Raw genomic sequence first — 18795 nt, 5'->3', positions numbered from 1 at the left:
GGTTTATATAGACCCTGCTGCACTGCGCAGTGCCACTCATTCGACCAATCAAAAAATTTTATTTAATCCAAAAAAAATTGATTGGTGGAGTGATATCATCTGATCACATAGATAAGAATCCACCCTCTCTCCTAGAGTTGGCACCAACATTGGATAAGCACAAAGGAAGGTTGGCGCCAACAAGTCCATGTTGATCAAGACTTCCATCCTTATCCACTTGGGGCGCCCACTTAATCCAATTGGGCTCACACCATAATCTGATTATGGTGCCCAATTTAATGTGATTTTAGCATGTGGACACTCCACAAAAATCTTCCAATGAGCTCTTGCCAAGTGGCCTTCAGTTTAAGACCCATATGTCAACATTTGATAGATGTCCTAAAATAAAATGGCAGGTGACAGGAATTAGCAGGTATTGTCTTAAATTCATCTCATGAATTAAGATAAAACTTTTCTGAGCTGGACAAGCTTTATTTAGACTGAGAAAAACCTTCTCAAGATTCTTTGGGTGAGTCAAATCATATTTGGCTCAATCGAGATAGAAAAGATTACACCAGGAGAAAGTTAGGCTCAATCGAGTGCTAGCATGATTTCCTTGAACCTAATTGGATCTAATCCAAATCAATTGGGCTAGCCCAATTGATGACATCCAGATCCTAATCTTTGTTAGTGTGATCTAGTTAGATTTAATTCTGTATGGTAATGAGAATGTCGTGATCTCATCATCGACATCATCAAACTCCTTTTGATGGACCAGAACTCTTCTGATTCATACAATTAAAATGATCGATCATCAAAATCATTCTAATTATTTTTAAAATCCATCAGTGACACCTAGTAGTATATAGTAGCAACCCATCAGAACTGAAGATGAACCACTCGATGCAGCTACCTATGTGATTGAGTTCCTCTATCATGAGTCCGACTGAATTAAGGTTAAGGTGAACTGTCAAACCCAACATCAGTCATATGAATCAATCGATCGATCCGAGTTCGATATGAAACCCCAATGGAAAACTCTTTTCATTATTTCACTCTGCCATGGCCATGGACTTAAAGATTCGATCTTTCGATCATCATAGAACTACTCCTCTCATCTATGAGGTTGATAGATCCCATCTTGGTGCGATCTGTTCTTACAATGAATATGCTACAGCCAACATACACCTCAGGGTTCTGAATGGCTAGGAGATCGAGTTATGGTGTAGTCAAACTATAACACACTCAAGGTGAACTGTCGATGCACCTCAGGTCAAAGAACTAGACATACAACTGCAGCATCGAGCTAGTCATCGACGAGAAGGTAGACTTCTTATGACTGCTCGATATGGTCACGCTCAGTACTCTCATTCTCAATGAATATCTGTACTCTCGCTTCGATTTCTCCACATCGTAGACTCAAGACACATCTATCCTAAGAAAGTGATCGTACACCAACCTTCTGAATCGATCACCATCCTCATGATGATCCTATGGTCAGGAGCTATTTATGAGTTAGTTATGTAAATTCATGCCTTAAATTTTCAATTTTGAAAATATGAATTGACATTCCTACTAACTTAAAGGATGTATCACAGACACAATGTACATAATGTGATAGAAGAATAATCCATTTATTGATTTATAGTCAAAATTATAAATTTATCCTTAGATTTGTACAGGAATGTGTCAGCCAATCTGCATCTAGGGCACACATCTAACAAACTCCCACTTGACCTAATGCCAATTGGCTACATATTTAAGTTCCATCTTCTCAAGGTGGGCTTTGATCTTTTGCTGGTCTAATGGCTTTGTCAGTGGGTCTACCACATTATCTATGGAGTCGACTCTCTTGACCTCGACATAATACTTTTTGAGGTAATCACGGATCAGATGGAATCGTCGCTCGATGTGCTTGGACTTCTGGTGAGATCTTGGCTCCTTAGCTAGGGCTATGGCACCATTATTGTCGCAATAAAGAGGGATGGCATCCAATGACATCACTCCAAACTCCACGGCAAACTTCTTATACCAGAATGCCTCCTTCTAGCTTTCGATGCAGCAATATATTCTGCCTTCATGATGGAATCAGCAATAACCGTCTGCTTGGAACTCTTCCAGCTAACTGCACCACCATTGCAAATGAACAGACTCTCAGATGTCGACTTTCGATCATCTATATCAGACATAAAGTTTGAGTCTGTGTATCCCTAAATCTGGAGTTCTCCATTTCAAAGACTAGAAACATATCCTTAGTCCTTCTCAAGTACTTAAGGATACATTTCACAGAAGTCCAGTGCTCTTCGCTTAGATTCGACTGATATCTGCTTGTGACACTCACAGCATGGGCTATATCAGGTCATGTACATAGCATGGCATACATGAGGCTCCCTATTGCCGAAGCATAAGGGATATTGCTCATGCATTCAATCTCCTCAGGTGTGCTAGGGCACATCTTCTTGGAGAGATGAATGCCATGTCTAAAAGGTACTATACCTCTTTTGAAGTTTTTTATGCTAAACCATTTTAGCACCTCCTCTATGTACATCTTCTGTGAAAGTCCCAGCATCCTATTTGGTCTATCTCTATAGACCTTAATACCAGTATAAAGGATGCCTCTCCTAGATCTTTCATAGAGAACTCCTTAGACAACCATACTTTGACTGAGGTCAACATGGGAATGTCACTTCCAATTAGGAGGATGTCATCTACGTACAATACGAGGAAGACAACTGCGCTCCCACTGACCTTTTTGAACACACATGGTTCCTCCTCATTCTTGATGAAATCAAAATTTTGATCACATCATTGAAATGAGTATTCCAGCTCTGAGATGCTTGCTTAAGTCCATACATGGACCTTTGCAGCTTGCAAACCTTGTGATCATCATCACTGGATGTGAAATCAAGTGGCTGTTTCATATAGATATCTTCCTCAAGATGTCCATTTAAGAACGTCATTTTCACGTCCATCTACCATATTTCATAATCGAAATAGGCTGCAATAGCAAGCAATGTGTGGATGGATTTTAGCATGGCTACAGGCAAAAAGATATCCTGATAGTCAATGCCTTCAGCTGACTATAACCTTTCGCCACGAGCCTCACCTTGAATGTCTCTACATTCCATCTGCACCTATCTTTCTCTTGAAGATCTATTTACACCCAATAGGTACAATACCTTCAGGTGGATCTGCCAAGGTCCAGACTTGGTTTGAGTGCATCGAGTCAATTTCTGATCTCATTGCCTTTAACCATTTCTCAGAGTCGATATCTGATATCGCCTCATCATAGGTCTTGGGATCATCACCATGAGCCCCATTTTTCATGAGGAACATTTCTTCTACATCCTCTTGTATAGTACCTAAGTACCTTTCAGGAGGATAGAAAACCTAGTCGATTTACGAGGTAGAAGAGGTTGTGTTAGGACTAGTTCTAATTGATTGGGTTCCTCAGCTTCTTTAGCTCATTTCTCTTGGGAGACATTCTCCTTGAGCTTAATTATTCTTCGATGCCACCATCTTGAATAAACTATTTTTTAAAAAAAATAGATTTCGACTCACAATCATATTTGGTCTTCCAAATATAGAAATAGTATCCTAATGACTCTTTAGGATATCCTATGAATCGAGCTCTAAAAGATCTGAACTCTAACTTGTCCGCCTGCTGTCTCTTGACTTGAGCCGGATAACCCCAAATTCTGAGATGATTCAGACTTGGCTTCTTACCATGCCATATCTCATATGGTGTGGTAGGAACATTTTAGATGGAATCCTATTCAATACATATATTGCTATCATAAGACAATATCCCCAAAGAAACTCAGGGAGGTCCGTGAAGCTCATCATGGCACGGACCATATCTAATAGGGTCTGATTTCTCCATTCTAAAACCCCGTTGAGTTGTGACGTTCCAGGTGGAGTCCATTGAGAGACTACGCCATTGTCCTTAAGATAGTCTAGAAACTCCTACTAAGGTATTCACCTCCTCGATCTGATCGAAGAACCTTAATGGGCTTTCCTGTTTATTTTTCTACTTCATGTCTGAATTCTTTGAACCTTTCAAAGGCTTCAGACTTATGTTTCATTAGAAACACATACCGTACCTAGACATATCATCGGTAAAGGTAATGAAGGAGACATAGTTGCCTCTAGCCGGCACATCAAATGGGCCGCACACATCCATATGTACTAGGGCAAGTAGGTCTGTGGCCCTTTCCCCATATCCTACAAAAGGAGTTTGGTTATTTTGCCTTGAAGGCATGATTCACAAATTGGATATGACTCAAAGTCAATAGACTCAACAGCTCGAATTTCTCCAATTTGTTAACCCTATCTTCCGCTATATGACCTAGCCTTAGGTGCCACAGATACCTATCATTTAGACTATCTCTAGGCCTTTTAATTCCTATGGCATTCATATTTTGCTCGATATTAAATACAGATACATCAATATGTAGCTGATAGAGACTGTTAATAAGAAAATATTTGCAACTTTATTATTTTATAAAATATGTTACAATGGTCCTTATGAAAGCTAATCACATAGCCTTCTTATGCTAAACATGAAACAAAATTAAATTCTACTTGCTGCAGGCACATAATAACAATCTCTAAAAAATAAATCTAATCCTAACAGTAATCACAGAGGATAGGTTCCCATGGCCATAGTAGCAACTCTTGCTCCGTTCTCGACGTGTAGGATCATCTCCCATCCCTCAGCCTCCTGCTCTCTCAAGACCCTGCATAGAAGTGCACAAATGAGCACTAGAACCAGAGTCAAGCATCCAACTGGATGCAGAAGAAACCGTAAGATTAGATTCTAAAATGAGCATACCTCCAGAAGGACCATCCTTCTTGTTCTTCAAGGTGGCCAGGTATTGAGGACAGTTCCACTTCCAATGGCCGTCTGATTGGTAGTGGAAATATTTTCCTTTTCAGTAGCCTTTTTCTTTGGTTCTGTCTTCTTCTTCTTCCCATTCACCTTCTGCTTCTTTGCAGACTTCTTTTTCTTTCCAAAAGACTTTCTCTTGGAAGAAGTCCACTCCACAGTAAGAACTGAGCTTTTGAACCCTTCATAGAAAGCTCAGCCGTAACTAGCATGTTCATTAACTCGGCCAAGGTACACTGCATCTTATGCATATGAAAGTTCATGATGAATTGACCATATGCATCAGACAAGGACTAAAGGATCACATCAATCTAAAAATCTTTGTCTAAGATGATATCGAGCTTCTTAAGCTCCTCAAGGTCCTTGATCATTATCAAACAATGATCTTGGACTGACTGCCCATCATGCATTTTAGCCTTAAAAAGTCTTTGACAGACTTGATACTTGGCTGCGTGACTTTGTTCACCAAACAACTCTTGTAGGTGAGCCAACATTTGGTGGGTAGTCAAAATGTTCTCATGTTGGCACTGCAAGTCATCAGACATTGCATCCAACATGTAGTATCTTGCTTTGTTATCATCATCCATCCACTTTTTTAGAGATGCTCTCTGTTCAGCAGTCAGACGTGCTGGCATGGCAGGTGGATCCTGATCCAAGTTATGAGTCAATTTTTTAGAACCAAAATAATTCTATAGTTCTTTAACCAGTCCTTGAAATTGAGTCCAGTCAATTTGTGGGTGTCTAGTATTTTGGTCAGGGGGTTTGAGGCAGACATGTTTCCTGTAGAGAGTCAAAAATTTTAGTTAGATTTTATAATCAGACTTAACCAATTTATTTAGGATTTATTTTTAAACAAATTAGGCTCCACTATTTTCTCAGGTCCCTACACTCCCTTGGTAGAGATGTAAAAATCTCCATGATTAGTGATTTCTAGTGGGTGGTGCGGTCTCACCGACTGGCTCACCACCTCACCTAACAGTTATTGGTGATGGGTCAACTGATGAGTGGACAACTCTTGTCCAATGATTCTCTAATCATGGTGCACCCAAAGCTTGGTCTCTAATTCATGAAGCTCACCATGCCCGAAATATTGCTCCAATCCTTAGTTAAGTCAAACCCACCATTTGCAGAACTAGATTCCTGATTGGGTCCCTCACTGTATTCAAATATTAAGCCCAACCCATCCTCTAATTCATAGCATCCAATGCCTAATGGACATGGTTGCATCTGCCCAGTGCAACTGAGCCACTGTATCCAGTCGAGAACAATCAACCCCGGGAAGGGTCCGCACATCCACAATGGTGGAAGATCTAGACTTAATATTTTCTTAGGAAGATTTGATTTAGGTCTCATTAAACTTGATATGACATAGTCATAACAATTATGACTAACCTAGTGGCATGGTTTAGCTCGAATTGTTAGCCACCTCAAATCAGAACTGGGTCGACACATATGGCCAGGTAAGTGAGATCGATGGAAGGGATATGCCATTAACTCGACAAGAATGTATTCGAGTCGAGTAGCTCTCAATTAAAAATCAGTCGGTCACATCTGCCCAACTTACCTTAGACACTAAATTATCGAATCAGAACTAATTGGGTTAGCCTACAATCCAGGCTCTAACCACTGAGCCAAATTAGGTCTTAACTTGATCGAGTCACATCTAAATGTGATTCGACCTTGACCCAGACTTAATCCTATTAGGCTGGTCAATTATTAGCTTTCATGATCTCACCTAACCAACTGTTGATTCGGTTTGATCAACCGCTGGACCTAATTGAGCTACCCAAGCTCGAACCCAATTTTATGAAAATGACTTAGATCTGAAATTTTCAATTTTAGACCTAATTTAATTTCATAAGCTTAATTTATTAATTAAATCTTGGGTTCATAAATAAAATATGTAAAATAAATGCTAGGGTTTCAGGATCTAGGGTTTTGCAGAAAAGTAAGTTTTGATTTCTGATTAAGGATGAACGCGCAGCACCCCTACACGTTATAAGAACAATTCATTGAATAGGAGGAGAGGGTCTTTAAACCCTACTTTGTTCTTATGACTGGATGGCCATGAGTAACACCTTAATCAAAAATATAAATTTAACTACAAAACTAGTTAGATCTAAATTTACATATCATATATACAATTTAAGTTCTAACTAATACATGCTTTGCATACATCTCATGTATCAAAAATTGATCTAATTAATATGCTTTCAGATTTAATACATCACATATAATATCTGAAAAATAAAAATTTAAATTGAACTATTCAACATAAAATTTATTTTAGACAGTTACTAGAACAATTCTACAACTAGTCTAGGCATGCAATAGATCAATCTTATGTAATAATTAAAATTTTATTTTTTATTTTTTGATCTGATTATAATATTTATAATATTAGAAAAATAAAGAATAAATTAGATCTAATTCATATTTTAATCATATTAAAATATAAACTTACAAAACTATTCATAGATCAAACTATTCCTAGTCTAGTTATGCATCTCAAGCATGTTAGATCTTCTCAGATTTAATTTTAAATATTTTAATTTTAGATCCTATCATATCTGATGTGATATTTAAATTTTTTAATATCAAATAAATTAAAATTAAAATTAGATCTAAATTAGATCTGAAACTGAGCCATCAACTTGGCTCTGATATCCATTAAAGGAAAAATCATCTTTTTCCTTGTAGGATCTTCCAGATTTCATCAAATCTGGGGTGAAATAATTTAAAAAAAAATTATTCTATATTTATTTTAGATCTAAATCTTTAAATCTAATTTTATAATCTAATATTAATTCAAAAATAAATCTAAAAATATGAGAAAACATGAAATACCTCAAGAGTAATCTGATTACCTTGTAGATGATCGCAGCAAGCCTGAGGTTCTGATTTAGCCATGCAATCGCCTAGCCTCTACTAGTATCCACTCAGGCAGGATCTAGATCATCTTCTCTTCATGAATCTTGCTCTAAAAATTAGAATTAAATCTATTTAGGAAGATCTTCAAAAGTCTTCCTGAAGTTGGAGCAGCAGCCTATCGAAGAAGTCCTGCTGCCTTCCTGTTCAAGGCATCACCACGCCTTGATCCTTCACCAGATGGATGCCCAAACTTTTGGGCATTAAGAGGGGAGAGGGAGCACCAAGGAGGATATAGAGAAGAGGAGGGGTGGCTGGCTTTTGCTGGGTAGGGAGCAAAATTACCAAACCCTGGGCGCAGATAGGGTTTATATAGACCCTGTTGAGCAGCGCAGTGCCACATCATTCGATCAATCAAAAAATTTTATTTAATCAAAAAATTTTGATTGGTGGAGTGATATCATCTGGTCACATTAGATAAGAACTCCACCCTCTCTCCTAGAGTTGGCACCAACATTGGATAAGCACTAAGGAAGGTTGGCACCAATAAGTCCATGTTGATCAAGACTCTCCATCCTTATCCACTTGGGGCACCCACTTAATCCAATTGGGCTCATGCCATAATCTAATTATGGTGCCAATTTAATATGGTTTTAGCATGTGGACACTCTACAAAAATCCTCCAATGAGCTCTTGCCAAATGGCCTTCAGTTTAAGACCCATATGTCAATATTTGACAGATGTCCTAAAATGAAAATGGCACGTGACAGGAATTAGCAGGTGTTGTCTTAAATTCATCTCATGAATTAAGATAAAACTTTTTTGAGCTGGACAAGCTTTATTTAAACTGAGAGAAATCTTCTTAAGATTCTCTGGGTGAGTCAAATCACATTTGGCTCAATCGAGATAGAAAAGATTACACGAGGAGAAAGTTAGGCTCAATCGAGTGCTAGCATGATTTTTTTGAACCTAATTGGATCTAATCCAAATCAATTGGGCTAGCCCAATTGATGACATCTAGATTCTAACCCTTGTTAGTGTGATTCAGTTAGATTCAATTCTGTATGGTAATGGGACATGTCGTGATCTCATCATCGACATCATCGAAACTCCTTTCGATGGATCAAGACTCTTCTGATTCATACAATTAGAATGATCGATCATCAAGATCATTCTAATTGCTCCCAAAATCCACCAGTGACACCTAGTAGTATATGGTGGCAATCCATCAGAACTGAAGATGAACTCTCAGTGCAGCTACCTGTGTGATTGAGTTCCTCTATCATGAGTCCCGATTGAATTAGGGTTAAGGTGAACTCATCAAACCCAACATCAGTCATATGAATCAATCGATCGATTCGAGTCCGTTGTAAAATCTCAATGGAAAACTCTTTTCTATTATTTCACTCTGCCATGGCCATGGACTTAAGGACTCGATCTTTCGATCATCATAGGACTACTCCTCTATCTACGAGGTTGATAGATCCCATCTTAGTGCGATTTGGTTCCTACAATGAATATGCTATAGCCAACATACACCTCAGGGTTCTGAATGGCTAGAAGATCGAGTTATGGTGTAGTCAAACTATAACACACTCAAGGTGAACTGTCGATGCACCTCAGGTCAAAGAACTAGACACACAACTGCAGCATCGAGCTAGTCATCGATGAGAAGGTAGACTTCTTATGACTGCTCGATATGGTCACGCTCAGTACTCTCATTCTCAATGAATACCTATACTCTCGCTTCGGTGTCTCCACACCATAGACTCAAGACATATCTACCCTAAGGAAGCGATCGTACACCAACCTTCCGGATCGATCACCATCCTCGTGATGATCCTATGGTCAGGAGCTGTTTATGAGTTAGTTTTGTAAATTCATGCCTTAAATTTTCAACTATTAAAAATATGAATTGACATTCCTACTAACTCAAAGGATGTATCACAGACACAATGTACACAATGTGATAGAAGAATAACCCATTTATTGATTTATAGTCAAAATTATAAATTTGCCCTTAGATTTGTACAGGAATGTGTCAGCCAATCTGGTATGTAGGGCACACATCTAACAACACCAATTCAAATTTTATGTCTGACATTGATGGTAGAATATCCACATCATGGGGTGTATTCTTATGTCGATATCTTGAAAGAATTCTAAATAATCGATCGATAGAAGTTGAGTACACTGTAGATGTGTAGGTGCATTCTGGTTCTATTGTTAGTTGCAAAATTAGTTTCATGCCATCTGATATCGTGACACTATACTGCAAAGACAATGTACCATAGCCCTTGCTAAGAAGCTAGGTCTCATCAGATATCCAAGTACATAGAGCAGCAGAACATGCGACTACCTTAAGTAGAAATACATAGAGGTGCAGAGAGCAAACTCTATATAAGATGTGGATGACCCACTGATAAGTCATTAGCTAGTCAAAGACTAAAGCTGTCTTGTGAAGATAGAGCTTGGTACATGACAGATTGACTTTAGTGTAAGTGAGAGATTGCTGAATGTATGCCCTAGAAGCCTATCTTGGCTGACACATATTGTATTCTTAAGATATAATTTTGTACTTATTTTATATTATCATTCATATTTTATGTGTCTATGAATCATCCAAAAGATTAATAAGATGATGACACATATTCTTAAAGAGTTGAAAATTTGAGACATGTGTCATTGATGGTTGATTCCTAAATTACTCCTGATCATAAGATTATCATGGGGATGGTGATTGATCCGGATAGACCAGTGCACGGATCGCTTCCTTCAAACAAATGGGTCTCGAGTCTGCAGTGTAGAGACACTGGAGTGAGAGTGCAGGTGGTTGTTAGAGAAAACTAGCACTGAGCGTGACCAACATGAGAAGTCACATGGATGTCTGCTCACTCATTAGTGACTTTCTCGATGCTATAGTTGTATGACTATCCTTTGAACTGAGTGGCACTACTGCTCGTAGTGAGCTATTGGAGTTTGACTGACACATCAATATGGATCTCAATGAGCCCTTATAGTGGATGTTGACGACAGTTGGTCTACTGTAGATGTGAGGTGTGCATCAAGATGGGATCTATCAATCCTAGTAAAAAGAAGTAGTCCTATGGATTTAAGAGGCTGAGTCATTATGTCTATGACCATAGTAGTGTGATTGATGAAAAAGAATTTTATAGAATCATATATGGACTCAAGCTGATTGAATCTATCATATGATCGATGGTGAGGTTTGATAAATCATCCATGATCTGCCATCCAATCAAGACTTACGATAGAGAGACTGTATCATACATTAACTGCACCTAGAGATTTATCACTTTTTATTCTGCTAGATTGCCACTACATACAGCTAGGTGTCACTATTGGATTGTGAGACTCACAAGCATCATCTTGATGATCGATGATCTTTGGTGAGCAGAGTTGGAACTATTCTAATCCATTGAAAAGAGTTTCAATGATATTATGATAGGGATCACAATATATCTCACTACCAGACAGAATAAACCTATGGGGTCACATACAAAAGAGGCTTTTAATGGAGGAAAACCACTTTTCTTCTAGGTTCTTCCAATTTCATCAAATCTAGGGTGGAATAATTTAAAAAAAATTTATCCTATATATATTTCAGATCTAAATCTCTAGATATAATCTTTATATCTGATATTAAGTCTAAAATAAATCTAAAAGGGATGAGAAAACAAGTAATACCTCAAGGATAATCTGATTACCCTGTAGATGATCTCAGCACAGCCTGAGGTTCTGATGTAGCCACGTAAGTGCCTGGCCTCTACCAATATCCACTCAGGTAGGACCTAGAATATCTTCTCCTCATGAATCTACACTCCAAAAATTAGATCTAAATCTGATTAGGAAGATCTTCAAAAGTCTTCCTGAAGTTGGAGCAGCAGCCTGTCGAAGAAGTCCTGCAGCCTTCTGTTCCAGGCATCACCATGCCTTGGATCTTTGCCAGATGGATGTCCAACTCTTTGGACATGAAGAGGGGAAGAAGGAGAGCAGGGAGGAATGGAGAAGAGGAGAGGGGGTAGCAGCTATTGGGTTTTATGTATAGAATAACTTCTTCCATGAAACCCTAGGCGCAGCAGGGTTTATATAGACCCTATATGCTGCGCAGTGCCACATCATTCAACCAATCAAAAAATTTAAATAAATTCTAGAAAAATTTTGATTGGTGGAGTGATGTCATATGATCATATTAAATAAAACCCCACCTTATCTCCAAAATATGGCACCAACATTGGATAAGCACAAATAGAGGTGGCGCCCAAGAGTCCATGTTAATCAGGACTCTTTCATCCTTATCCATTTGGGGCGCCCACTTTAATCCAATTGGGATTACGCCATAATCTGATTATGGCACCCAATTTGATATGGTTTAGGTATATGGATACTCCACAAAAATTTTCCAATGAGCTCTCTTCAGTTTAAGACCCATATGTCAACGTTTGACAGATGTCCTAAAATAAAATTGGCAGGTGCTAGGAATTAGCAGGTGTTGTCTTAAATTCATCTCATGAATTAAGACAAGCCTTTTTTAAGCTAGACAAACTTTATTTAGATTGAGAGAAACCTTTCCAAGGTTCTCTGGATGAGTCAAATCATATTTGGCTCAGTAGAGATAGAAAAGATTACATGAAGAGAAAGTTAGGCTCAATCGAGTGCTAGCACGATTTCCTTGAACCTAATTGGATCTAATCCAAATCAATTGGGCTAGCCCAATTGATGACATCCAGACCCTAACCCTTGTTTGTGTGACCCATTAGGTTCAATTCTATATGGTAATGAGACATGTCATGATCTCATCATCGACATCATCGAAACTCTTTTCTATGGACCAGAACTCTTCTGATTCAGACAATTAGAATGATCGATCATCAATATCATTCTAATTGCTATCAAAATCATCAGTGACACCTAGCAGTATGTGGTGGCAACCCATCAGAACTAAAGATGAACCTCTCGATACAGCTACCTGTGTGATTGAGTTTCTCTATCATGAGTCTCGACTGAATTAGGGTTAAGGTGAACTCGTCAAACCCAACATCAGTCATATGAGTTAATTGATCGATCTGAGTCCGATGTGAAACTTTAATGGAAAACTCTTTTCCATTTTTCCATTGTACCATGGCCATGGCTTAAGACTTGATCTTTCGATTATCATAGGACTACTCTCTCATCTACCGAGGTTGATAGATCCCATCTTGATGCGACCTAGTTCCTATAACGAATATGCTATAGAAACATACACCTCAGGATTCTAAATGGCTAGGAGACTGAGTTATGGTGTAGTCAAACTATAACACACTCAAGATGAACTGTCGATGCTCCTCAGGTCAAAGAACTAGACACACAATTGTAACATCGAGCTAGTCATCGATGAGAAGGTAGACTTCTTTATGACTGCTCGATATGGTCACGCTCAGTACTCTCGTTGTCAATGAATATCTGTACTCTCGCTCGATGTCTCACACCATAGACTCAAGATACATCTACCCTAAGGAAGTGATCGTACACCAACTTTTCAGATCGATCACCATCCTCGTGATGATCCTATGGTCAGGAGCTGTTTATGAGTTAGTTATGTAAATTCATGCCTTAAATTTTCAACTCTTGAAAATATGAATTTAATTCCTACTAACTCAAAAAATGTATCACAGACACAATTACACAATGTGACAGAAGAATAACCTTTTATTCATTTATAGTCAAAATTATAAATTTGCCCTTAGATCTGTACATGAATGTGTTAGTCGATCTGGCATCTAGGGCATACATCTAACAAACTCCCACTTGACCTAATGCCCATTGGCTACATATCTAAGTCCCATCTTCTCAAGATGGGCTTCGATCTTCTGTTGGCCCAATGGCTTAGTCAATGGGTCTGTCACATTATCTGTGGAGTTGACTCTCTTGACCTCGACATAACCCTTTTCGAGGTAATCACAGATCAAATGGAATCACTGCTCGATGTGCTTGGAATTCTGATGAGATCTTGACTCCTTAGCTAGGGCTATGGCACTATTATTGTCACAGTAAAGAGGTATGGCATCCAATAACATCACTTTAAGCTTTGCGACAAACTTCTTGTACCAGAATACCTCCTTCGCAGCTTCTGATGCAGCAATGTACTCTACCTCTATGGTGGAATCAGCAATCACTGTTTTCTTAGAACTCTTCCAGCTGATACACCACCATTGCAAATGAACAGACTCCCAGATGTCGACTTTCGATCATCTATATCAGACATAAAGTCTGAGTCTGTATATCCCTGAATCTGGAGTTCTCTATTTTCAAAGACTAGAAACATATCCTTAGTCCTTCTCAAGTACTTAAGGATACATTTCATAGAAGTCCAGTGCTCTTCGCTTGGATTCGACTGATATCTGCTTGTGACACTCACAGCATGGACTATATCAGGTTGTGTATATAGCATGGCATACATGAGGCTCTCTATTACCGAAGCATAAGGGATCTTGCTCATGCGTTCAGTCTCCTCAGGTGTGCTAGGGCACATCTTCTTGGAGAGATGAATGCCATGTCTAAAAGGTAATAAATCTCTTTTTGAGTTTTCTATGCTAAACTTTTTTAGCACCTCCTCTATGTACATCTTCTGTGAAAGTTCGAGCATCCTATTTGGTCTATCTTTATAGACCTTAATACCCAGTATAAAGGATGCCTCTCCTAGATCTTTCATAGAGAACTCCTTAGACAATCATACTTTGACTGAGGTCAACATGGGAATGTCATTCCCAATTAGGAGGATGTCATCTACGTACAATTCGAGGAAGATAACTGCGCTCCCACTGATCTTTTTGAACACACATGGTTCCTCCTCATTCTTGATGAAACCAAATGTTTTGATCACATCATTGAAATGAGTATTCCACTCCAAGATGCTTGCTTAAGTCCATAAATGGACCTTTGTAGCTTGCAGACCTTGTGATCATCATCACTGGATGTGAAATCAAGTGGTTGTTCCATATATATATCTTCCTCAAGATATCCATTTAGGAATGCCGTTTTCACATCCATCTGCCATATTTCATAATCAAATAGGCTGCAACAGCAAGCAATGTGCGGAAGGATTTTAGTATGGCTACGGACGAGAAGGTATCCAGATAGTCAATGCCTTCCGCTGACTATAACCTTTCGCTACGAGCCTAGCCTTGAATGTCTCCACATTCCCATTTGCACCTATCTTTCTCTTGAAGATCCATTTACAGCCAATAGGTACAATACATTCAGTAGATCTACCAAGGTCCAGACTTGGTTTGAGTGCATCGAGTCAATTTTTGATCTCATTGCCTCTAACATTTCTCGGAGTCGATATCTGATATCGCCTCATCATAGGTCTTGGGATCATCACCATGAACCCTATTTTTTGTGAGGAACATTTCCTCTACATCTCTTGTATGGTACCTAAGTACCTTTTGTGGGGACGGAAACCCTAGTCGATCTACGAGGTGGAAGAGGTTGTGTTAGGACTGGTTTTGATTGATTTGGTTCCTCAGGTTCTTTAGCTCGTTGCTCTTGGGAGACATTCTTCTTGAGCTTAATTATTCTTCCAATGCTACCATCTTGAATAAATATTTTTCAAGAAAAATAGCATTTCGACTCACAATCACATTGTGGTCTTCCAGAATATAAAAATAGTATCCTAATGACTCTTTAGGATATCTATGAACCGAGCTCTAAAAGACTTGAACTCTGACTTGTCCGTCTGCTGTCTCTTGATATGAGCCAGACAACCCAAATTCTAAGATGATTCAGTCTTTACTTCTTACCATTCCATATTTCATACGTTGTGGTAGGAACGTTTTAGAGGAAACCCTATTCAATACATAAATTGCTGTCATGAGACAATATCTCAAAGAAATTCAAGGAGGTCTGTGAAGCTCATCATGGAACGGACCATATCTAATAGGGTCCGATTTCTCCATTCTGAAATCCCATTGAGTTGAGACATTCAGGTGGAGTCCATTGAGAGACTATGTCATTATCCTTAAGATAGTCTAGGAACTCCCGACTAAGGTATTCTCCTCCTCGATCTGATCGAAGAACCTTAATGGGCTTTCCTGTTTATTTTTTTACCTCATGTCTGAATTCTTTGAACCTTTTAAAAGCTTCAGACTTGTGTTTCATTAGAAACACATACCCGTACTTAGACATATTATCGGTAAAGGTAATGAAGTAGATGTAGTTGCTTCTAGTCGGCACATCAAATGGGCCACACACATCCATATGTACTAGGGCAAGTAGGTCTATGGCCCTTTTCTCATGTCCCACAAAAGGTAGCTTGGTCATTTTGCCTTGAAGGCATGATTCACAAACTGGATATGACTGAAAGTCAATGGACTCAATAGCCCGAATTTCTCCAATTTATTAACCCTGTCTTCCACTATATGACCTAGCCTTAGATACCACAGATACCTATTATTTAGACTTTCTCTAGGCCTTTTAATTCCTATAGCATTCACATTTTTCTCGATATTAAATACAGATACATCAACATGTAACTGATAGAGACCGTTAATGACAAACCATTTGCAACTTTATTATTTTCATAAAAAATATTACAATGATCCTTATGAAAGCTCATCACATAGTCTTCTTATGCTAAACATGAAGTAGAAATCAAATTCCTGCTTGCTGTAGGCACATAATAACAGTTTCTTAAAACTAAATCTAATCCAAATGGTAATCGCAGAGGGTAGGTTTTCACAGCCACGACAGCAACTCTTGCTCTATTCTCGATGCGTAGGATCATCTCCCCATCCCTCAGCCTCTTACTCTCCTCAAGACCCTGCATAGAAGTGCACAAATGAGCACTAGAACCAGAGTCAAGTACCCAACTAGATGCAGAAGAAACCATAAGGTTAGATTCTATAATGAGCATACCTCCTGAAGGACCATCCTTCTTATTCTTCAGGATGGCCAGGTACTGAGGACAGTTCCGCTTCCTCCTTTTCCCATCCACCTTCTACTTCTTCACAGACTTTTTTTTTCTTTCCAAAAGATTTTCTTTTGGAAGAAGTCTACTCCACAGTAAGAACTGAGCCTTTTGAACCCTTCATAGAAAGCTTAGCTGTAACCAGCATGTTCATTAACTCGACCAAGGTACACTGCATCTTATGCATATGGAAGTTCATGATGAACTGACCATATGCATCGGACAAGGACAGAAGGATCACATCAATCTGAAAATTCTTATCTAAGATGATACTGAGCTTCTTAAGCTCCTCAAGGTCCTTGATCATTGTCAAACAATGATCTTGGACTGACTGCCCATCATGTATTTTAGCCTTAAAAAGTCTTTGACAGACTTGATACTTGGCTGTGCGACTTTGTTCACCAAACAACTCTTGTAGGTGAGCCAACATTTGGCAGGTAGTCAAAATATTCTCATGCTGGCACTGCAAGTCATCAGACATTGCACCCAATATGTAGTATCTTATTTTGTTATCATCATCCGTCTACTTTTCAGAGACGCTCTCTGTTCAGCAGTCGGACGTGCTGGCATGGCAGGTGGGTCCTGATCCAAGACATGAGTCAATTTTTTAGAACTCAAAATAATTTCATAGTTCCTCAACCAATCCTTGAAATTTGGTCCAATCAATCTGTGGTTGTCTAGTATTTTGGTGAGGGGGTTGGAGGTAGACATGTTTCCTGTAGAGAGTCGAAAGTTTCTAGTTAGATTTTGTAATCAGACTTAACCAATTTATTTAGGGTTTTATTTTTAAATAAATTAGGGTCCCACTATTTTCATAGATCCCTACACTCCCTTGGTAGAGATGTGAAAATCTTCATGATCAGTGATTTCTAGTGGGTGGTGTGATCTCACCAACTGGCTCATCACCTCACCTAACAGTTATTGGTGATGGGTCAACCGATGAGTGGACAACTCTTGTCCAATGATTCTCTAATCATGGTGCCCCCAAAACTTGATCTCTAATTCATGAAGCTCACCATGTCTGGAATATTGCTCCAATCCTTAGTGTAGGTGCAAAAATCCACCGGCGTTGGAGAAGCTGGAGTCGAGGGAGTCGTGGTCGCCGCCGGGACCTGCAAAGGAAGTCTAAACTGGAGTTGGGGGTGCTCCGGCAAGATCCTCCGACGCTCAAGTCATTCTCTGTCTCAACAAGAATGGAGTCTCAAACAAAAATTTTAGCAGAGTTTTGAGATAGAAATTAGAGCTTAGAGAATAACGTATCTGGGGTCCCCCTTTTATAGGCGGAGGGTGCAACAGACTGATAGCGATGTTTGTAACCATCTAGCAGTGGGCCACTCAGGGTCAGGAGGAGTTTGTTGTGAAGAGTAGTGGAGTGGAATCGTGGCCATCACCGGGACTACCACGTGGAGTCTATTGCGGGGAGTGGAGCGGCGTCCGTTGTTGCGACTTGCCAGAGGGTGGAGGAGTCATGCGGTATCCATCGCAGGAAGTGGAGCAGAGTCGTGGCCATTATGTGGTCTGCAGGGAGTGATGGAGCTGCATGGGATCCATCGCAGGAAGTGGAGCAGAGTGTGGCCGTTACTGAGGCCTGCCAGGGAGTGACGGAGCCATGTGGGATCCATCGTAGGAAGTGGAGCAGAGTCATGGCCATTATTGTGGCCTGCCAGGGGGTCCGAGCCTGTCGGTCAAAGTTCGGTTGAGGTGCCTGGCGGAGAGAGGTAGCCATCCATCCGAGAGGAGCTCGGATGTTGCAAATCCTGTTGGGTGCCTTGGGCGTTAATGCTGCAGGCGAGGACCACTTGCCATAGGAGCTCGATCAGAGGCTTTCTGCAGATGCAGTCCGATTTTGCACAGACTTCGACAGAGGGTCGACCGACGGGGATGCCAGATGGTGCTGGAGAGGTTCATCCGTCGGAGGGGTCCAGCTACTGGATTCTGTGAGCATGGCATTTGCCCGCTTATAGAAGTTCGATCAGAGTCCGATCTCCGTAGAAGCCCGGATGGGGATCATTTGTCGAGGAGTCTCGGTCAAGGCCTGTCTGCAACAGAAATTCGAAAAGAATTCATCCATAATGGAAGCTCGGGTGAAGGC

This window comes from Elaeis guineensis, chromosome 9, assembly GCF_000442705.2.
Source record: "Elaeis guineensis isolate ETL-2024a chromosome 9, EG11, whole genome shotgun sequence".
NCBI classification, from domain to species: domain Eukaryota; kingdom Viridiplantae; phylum Streptophyta; class Magnoliopsida; order Arecales; family Arecaceae; genus Elaeis; species Elaeis guineensis.
Note: the sequence above shows the minus strand (reverse complement) of the source record.